General features: G+C 50.3%; 1 long non-coding RNA gene across 1 annotated transcript; it reads right to left on the bottom strand.

Moving 5' to 3' along the window:
* Positions 1-2,074: 2,074 nt before the first annotated feature.
* LOC148686536 (uncharacterized) lies at positions 2,075-4,380 on the bottom strand. Its single transcript, XR_015948631.1, has 2 exons — positions 3,715-4,380; positions 2,075-2,379 (listed from the first exon to the last, which is right to left on the bottom strand). It is a non-coding gene; the product is annotated as an uncharacterized LOC148686536 (long non-coding RNA).
* Positions 4,381-7,602: the final 3,222 nt, after the last annotated feature.

Genomic DNA, 7,602 nt, shown 5'->3' with positions numbered 1-7,602 from the left:
CTTGGTAGGATCCCGGTTCACATGATGCAATGGCAAATAAAAGGTGTAAATTTAAAAAGATGCCCAACGCCACCCTGCCCCCCCTCAAAGGACTCACCTGCCGCCCCTGGAGATGGCTTCCATTCTCACTTTGCCCCAGAGGCTGCAAATAGTTGCTAGGGCTCCTGTAGCAACAGCACTGAGGCCTCTGCTGAGAGATGAAGGCCCTCCATCTCTCAGGGAGTGAGCTTCCCTTGCTGTGAAGAGAAGCACCTCTTCCTGCCTGCCTTTGCAAAACAGTCTGCCCCTCCCCCTGGGTTTTGCAAAGTCTGGTCCAGAGGGATGGTTTTAAAGCATTATTGTACCAGTCAGGGTTTCCCCTCAATGGATCCTGGGAACTGTAGTCTGTTCAGGGTGCCAGGAATTGTTAGGAGACCTGTTTCCCTCGCAGAATGGCAATTCTCAGAGTAGTCTCTCGTCCAACTGTCAATCTCTAATCCCAGGAAGCTCAGGGTGGGTGGGTGGGGAGAATGGTGTCTCCCAACAATTCTTAGCACCCTTAACAAATTTAAGCTCTCATGACTCTTTAGGGCATGGGTAGGCAACCTAAGGCCCAGGGCCAGATCCAGCCCAATTGCTTTCTAAGTCTGGTCCGCAGACGGTCCGGGAATCAGCTTGCTTTTAATTTAAAATGCATCTCTGGGTTATTTGTGGAGCACAGGAATCCGTTCATTATTATTTTTCAAAATCTAGTCCAGCCCCCCACAAGGTCCGAGGGACAGTGGACTGGCCCCCTGGTGAAAAAGTTTGCTGACCCCTGCTTTAGGGGAAGCCATGACTTTTGAAAGTGGAAAGCTTTAAATGTACTCTTTCCTGACCCCATCATCACTGCCCCTTATTTTTGTCCCTTTTTAGTGTTGATTTTTTGTTAGTTGGTTTTTTGTTAGGTGGTCACTTGGAGGCCAGGACATGTAAATGATCGTGTTTACTCTGCATCTCGTGAAGTCCCTCTACTAGCTGCCTGCTGCTGTTACATCTGAAATGAGCAAAAACCTGATGGCAGTTTTTAGCTGTAAGTTTTTCTCCTGTGTAGCAAACATAGTGTTGGTCTTTTTAAGACAAAAGCATACTGTTCAATGCAGTTCAGACTTGTTTTATATTAAATGCTTGTTTTATCAGCAAAAGAAGGCACCAAACATTTACTGACTCTTCTGCCAAAATTTGCATTTGTGGCAAATATTGACTGATTATTCAATGGCTTGTAACTGCTTTTAAAGTCCTTCTCCTTGTAAACTTTTGCAGAGCAAAATGGCATCTGTTTCTTACCCACCTTTGGTGTCCCTCCAAGCTTGCCTTTACTTTAAGGGAAAGCAACAAAAGGTTGCACTCTCCCTGACCTTGGAACTCTGTGGCCATTGGGGGGCCCAAGGGGTGGGGGCATGGAGGAAGCCTCCAGGCCAATAAGTGTCCTCAAAGAGCACCAGAAGCTCACAATGAAACCCAGCGGTCTTTGTGTAGCTGTTTGTGCCTGTGACTTGTGTCATCAGGATTCTGCTGCTGCACCCTCCTATGACAAAAGTTAAAGACGTAAAGAAGGTATAGTGTTTGCAGGCGCCATTGCATCTTCAGAAACTAAACACAAATGCGTGGCAGATCGAGCCTCTGTGGAACTTTGGTCTCCTGTGCTCACTTCAGGGAGAGATTTGATGACTACGCTTCCCCAGGAACATCATAGTGGAACCATGCCTCCTCCACATACTTTCCTATCCAGCAATAGGATTTGAAAGGAATTCGGGGTGTTTTTTTTTTCTGGAGAGAGGGAAATATAATAACCTTTTGCATATGGCAGTTTTCCCATATGTAATCTGCAGAACATTTCATGTACTGTACATGAACATCTAGTGAGAAGAGAAGAAGAAATAGAATAAATACTTTATTGTCACTGTACCACCCAGGTGGCGCTGTGGTTAAACCACTGAGCCTAGGGCTTGCTGATCAGAAGGTCGGCGGTTCGAATCCCCGTGACGGGGTGAGCTCCCTGTTGTGACGTGGGGTTTGTGATTTCAGCTCTCTTGACAAAACATGCTGGAGACAGTTCTCTAGTAACAGCTCTTTATTAAAGTGAACAAGACTGACTGTGAGGGCAGGAAGGCTACATTTATAGGGACAGGGGACTGGCTAGGAAGGGATACATTTTGGAGGGAACAATATCAGGCAATCACAGTGCTGCCTTTTGGAGGGAACCAATAAGACAGAGGATCCAAATACAGCAGCTTAAATGAACCAATAGTAGCTGTACCCTCTGGAACCAAAAGGCAGTTACTTTATCCTAATGCAAATACAGACAATAATAATACAGATATAAAATCCTTTGACTCAATACACAACACCCCTCCCCCCCTAGTGAGCACAGCAGACGTAATCCCTCAGGTACTGTGGGGTCCTACAACTTCTACTTGATCTCCTGACAACAGGTGTTGCAGGTTCTGGATTGGGTGTTACCTGTGGTCGAGGGGCTGCTATAGGGGTTTCGTCAGGAACAGATGGAGTCACAGACACCTCAGGGTCCCCTACCTGTACCTCGTCATCCTGAGGACTAGCAGACCCTGGTTCATTTGCTGAAGCCCCTGGTGACTGCACCTCTGGGCCATTTTCACTCTGGTCTCGCAGCTGTGCATCATTAGCCAGGGATGAATTATCTGACTCCTCCCCGCTGAGCGCCCGGCGCCTCAGCTGATCTATATGTCTCTTCCAAACTTGCCCATTTTCCAAGGTCACATAATAGGACACAGGTCCACTAGCCCGGGTGATCACACCGGCCACCCACCGCGGACCTCGTGAATAGTTCCTCACCCAGACCAGATCTTCAGGGGCGAGATACCTTGTTGTGTCAGTCTCAGCCTGGGGGGTTGCTCTTGAATTACGGTTTGGCATTTTATCTGGGTGGACATAATCCAGCACCGTTACCAGTCTTCTACCTAAGAGCAGCTCGGCTGGCGACTTGCCCGTCGCAGTACACGGCGTCGCATGCTGCAAAAATAACATTCGCGCAATGCGAGCCGACCAGTTACCCTCCATTAAGCGCGCAATGGATTCTTTGGCTGTTCTTACCATGCGCTCAGCCTGCCCATTGGAGGATGGGTGAAAGGGCGCGGATGTGACCCCTCTTATGAAGTTATCAGCCAAGAATGCCCTGAATTCTTGGGATACAAAAGCTGCCCCATTATCTGATACAATGGTCTCAGGTAACCCGTGGGTTGCAAACAGCTGCCTCAACACCTTGATTACGGCAGCTGATGCCATGCTAGGGACCATCGCCACTTCTAACCATTTGGAATATGCATCAACGATAACCAAAAAGACCTTCCCTTGGAATGGCCCAGCAAAATCTATGTGCAGCCGGCTCCAGGGAGTCCTGGACTGCTCCCACCAGTGGACTGGTGCTCTGGCCACTTCTGGCCGCACCTCTTGGCATGCCTTGCATGTTCGTACCCATTGTTCTATGTTCTGGTCCATTCCAGGCCACCACACATAACATCGGGCTAGCGACTTCATCCTGACCATTCCCGGGTGTCCCATGTGAAGCGTCTCAAGAACCCTGTTTCTCAATGGTGCTGGGATGATCACCCTATCTCCCCATAGGAGACAACCCTTATGCATGGACAATTCGTGCTGCCTTGTCGCATAAGGCCTGAATTTTTCTTCATGCGGACCACCAGGCCACCCCCTCCCCACCCAAGTGAGCACACGGGAGAGAACAGCATCTTTCCTCGTTTTCTCAGCTATATCAGTAGCTGTTACAGGAGCCCCCGGAAGTGTTTCTAGCATCATAATGTGCTCCGCTGGAGCAGGATCCTCATTGCTCCCGCCAGGAAGGGGCAATCGACTCAGCGCATCAGCGTGGCACAACTGTTTCCCCGGCACATGGGTCAAGGTGTACTGGAACCCATTCAGGAATATTGACCAACGCAACATTCTGGGGGAGAGAATTTGTGGCGTTTGTTTGTTTGGGTTGAACAACCCTAACAGTGGTTTGTGGTCCGTTTCAATGGAGAAATGGCGACCGTACAAATAATCATAGAACCTTTTGATTCCTGACACAATTGCTAGTGCCTCTTTATCAATTTGAGCATAGTTGCGCTCCGTGGGTGACAACGTACGGGAATAGAAAGAGATGGGCTTTTCCGACCCATCCGGTTCCCTATGACTCAGCACAGCCCCCAGGCCGTATTGAGAGGCATCACATGCCAGGACCAGCGGCTTCAACTCATCATAATGAGCAAGGACGCTCCTGCTACTCAGCATTTCTCGCAAGGAGTCAAAAGCCTTCTGCTGCTCCCGCCCCCATCGCCACACATTCTTTTTCTGCAAAAGTCTATGTAATGGTTCAGCTACCGAAGCTTTCTGGGGTAAGAACAAATGATAAAAGTTAATAAGTCCCAGGAATGACTGCAACTCCGTCTTGTTCTGTGGTCGTGGTGCCTCGATGATGGCCTTAATCTTAGCATCTGTGGGGTGGATGCCTGATGCATCAATTTTAAACCCCAAGAAATCCACAGTTGGCACCCCAAAACTGCATTTTTCTTTTTTCAGTTGCAACCCCACCTCCTTGAACTTGAGCAACACTGCACGGACACGCGCAACCAGTTCCTGTGGGTCTTTTCCAGCAATCAAAACGTCACCAAAAAATGGCAAGACCCCCGGCAGACCTCTTAACAGGCGTTCCATGAGCCCTTGAAAAATCCCTGGGGCCACACAAACTCCGAACTGTAATCTGTTAACTCTGAACGCCCCTTTATGTGTGACAATAGTCTGTGCTTCCGCTGATTGTGGGGTTACTGGCAGCTGTTGGTAAGCTTGTGCCAGGTCAATTTTGGCGAACACCTTGCCCCCAGCCAGTTTAGCCAACAGATGTGATATGACTGGAATGGGGTATGAGTTTCCCCTGAGTGCCTTATTGATAGTACATTTGTAATCTGCACATATCCTGACTTCCCCATTTGCTTTAAGGGGCGTGATGATTGGAGTCTCCCACTTAGCAGAGTCCACGGGTGAGAGAACTCCCTGCTTGACCAATTTATCCAGCTCTGCCTCGATCTTGGGTTGCAGTGCAAATGGCACTCGCCTTGGTTTGAGTCGGATTGGGGCCACCCCGGGATCCAACTCGAAGTCAACTGGGGGCCCTTTATAACAACCCAGTTTTCCATTAAAGAGACCAGCAAATTCCTTGCATAATGCCTCGCTCATCTCAGGGCAGGTTTGGATTGAATTTAGCCCTGAGATACTCAGTCCCAGGGCGGGGAACCAGTCAGTGCCCAGGAGACTGGGGCGACTGCCCTTCGCAATCACCAGTTTGAGTACAGCCTGTTTGTCCCGGAACTGTACTCTCACGGCACACATTCCCATAACATGGATGCGGCCTGCTGAGTACGACTGCAAGGTTGCCGGGAAGGGCTCCAGAGGGGGCAACTTACCCCTGGGGAAGAATGTCTTCGCGGTCTGGTCCGACACAATGGTGAATGCAGATCCGGAGTCCACCTCCATGTCACACTGCTGACCCTCAATCTTCACCTTGACGTGTGCCTTGCCTTGCGCTGGAAACTGCACGGCCCTCCCGTTGATCTCCGTTACGTAGTGGCAGTCCTTTAGAAAATGAGGTGCTGTGGGCGGTCTGCGATGCTCCAGTCTAGGTGCTCCTGTCGCTCCCGACACCGCCGATCTACAAACCCTGGCGATGTGACCCGTCTTTCCGCACGTCCGGCACATAGCATCCCTGAAACGACAACTCTTCCGCTCATGGTTTCCGCCACAACCTGGGCAACTGCCTCGGCGATCTTTGTGCACTGTGCAGGCCTGACGCACCAACTCGACCCCACGGACTGGGCTCTGGCTCGGAGTAGCCTCTAGCTCGTCCATGGCATGCGCAACTTCTATCTGTGGCTTAGTGGCCTTGCGACTGGCATCAAGCTCCTCTCTTTCATAATTCTCTGTGGCGGTGGCCTCCTTCAAGGCTGAAGCAAGGGTAACCTCTTCTTTAGCCACGATGCGTCTTCTGGCTTTCTTGCTGCTCAGACCACCAATAAACCGATCCAGGAGAGTCTCTTCCAGATTTTGGAAGCCGCAGTGCTGAGCGAGCTTCCGGAGTTCAGCCAGAAATGCGGATACAGACTCCCCAGCACGCTGCTGCCTCTTATGGAACTCCATCCGCCGGGCCATCTTGGTCTCAGTAGGCGCTAAGTGGCTTGTTAGGCAGGCAAGAATATCTTTGAGAGATGTCTCACTCAGCTTCGCTGGAGCAAGTAATGCCTTGGCCAGCTTGAAGGTCTCGGGCCCACAGTAGCTCAGGAATGTGGCCCTTCTTTTGCTGGCATCGGTGATCCCTTGAGCCACTGCAAAGAACTCGAAGCGTTCGACGTAGTCTTCCCACGTGTGGGGCTCTGATGGCTGGAAGGGCTCCAATACCCTTGGACTCTCCATTGTCCTAGCGGGCAGGGTCGTCTTCTCAGCTGGCCAGTGAGTCTTGTTCTCAGCTGCAATCCGGACTGTGAGGCAGGGCTGTGTTTAACCGCTCCTCAGCATTCCGGATCCCACCTTCGTCGCCAGTTGTTGTGACGTGGGGTTTGTGATTTCAGCTCTCTTGACAAAACATGCTGGAGACAGTTCTCTAGTAACAGCTCTTTATTAAAGTGAACAAGACTGACTGTGAGGGCAGGAAGGCTACATTTATAGGGACAGGGGACTGGCTAGGAAGGGATACATTTTGGAGGGAACAATATCAGGCAATCACAGTGCTGCCTTTTGGAGGGAACCAATAAGACAGAGGATCCAAATACAGCAGCTTAAATGAACCAATAGTAGCTGTACCCTCTGGAACCAAAAGGCAGTTACTTTATCCTAATGCAAATACAGACAATAATAATACAGATATAAAATCCTTTGACTCAATACACAACACTCCCGTTGCTTGGTCCCAGCTCCTGCCAACCTAGCAGTTCGAAAGCACCTCAAAATGCAAGTAGATAAATAGGAACCGCTACAGCGGGAAGGTAAACGGCGTTTCCATGTACTGCTCTGGTTCGCCAGAAGCGGCTTTGTCATGCTGGCCACATGACCTGGAAGCTATACGCCGGCTCCCTCAGCCAATAATGCGAGATGAGCGCACAACCCCAGAGTCGGTCACGACTGGACCTAATGGTCAGGGGTCCCTTTACCTTTACCTTACCACTTATTTACAGTGAGATTAAACGAGGCTGTTCAGGAGCGATCCTGTGGTTCTACACAGGATTTAAAGAGTCCCATTTGCAAAGTAGTTTGCTGTCATTGTGGCTTAGCAAGGGGCGCAACATGCTCAAAATGTGGTGGCTGCAGAGTCTACTGCAAGAATAAAAACAAACACACTGCTTGCCCCCCCCAGCCCCTCTACCTGCCCAACCCCATTGCCAACTGCCCTTCTCTCAGACCTGACCAAGCCTTCCCATCCCCTGCCTTTACATCTCAGCCCCCTCTATACCCTCACCCCTCCTTCCTCCCCGTCCCAGCCCCACTGCCTTTCAGAGGTTTGACAGAGCAGCTTGCTAAACCAGCAGCCGAGTGCTAGGTCCCTTTGCTTTTTAAAATGGGTTT

Source organism: Zootoca vivipara, chromosome Z2, assembly GCF_965207765.1.
Source record: "Zootoca vivipara chromosome Z2, rZooViv2.hap1.1, whole genome shotgun sequence".
NCBI classification, from domain to species: Eukaryota; Metazoa; Chordata; class Lepidosauria; order Squamata; family Lacertidae; genus Zootoca; species Zootoca vivipara.
The sequence above is the reverse complement of the archived record's forward strand: the minus strand, read 5'-3'. Positions and strand labels throughout refer to the sequence as shown.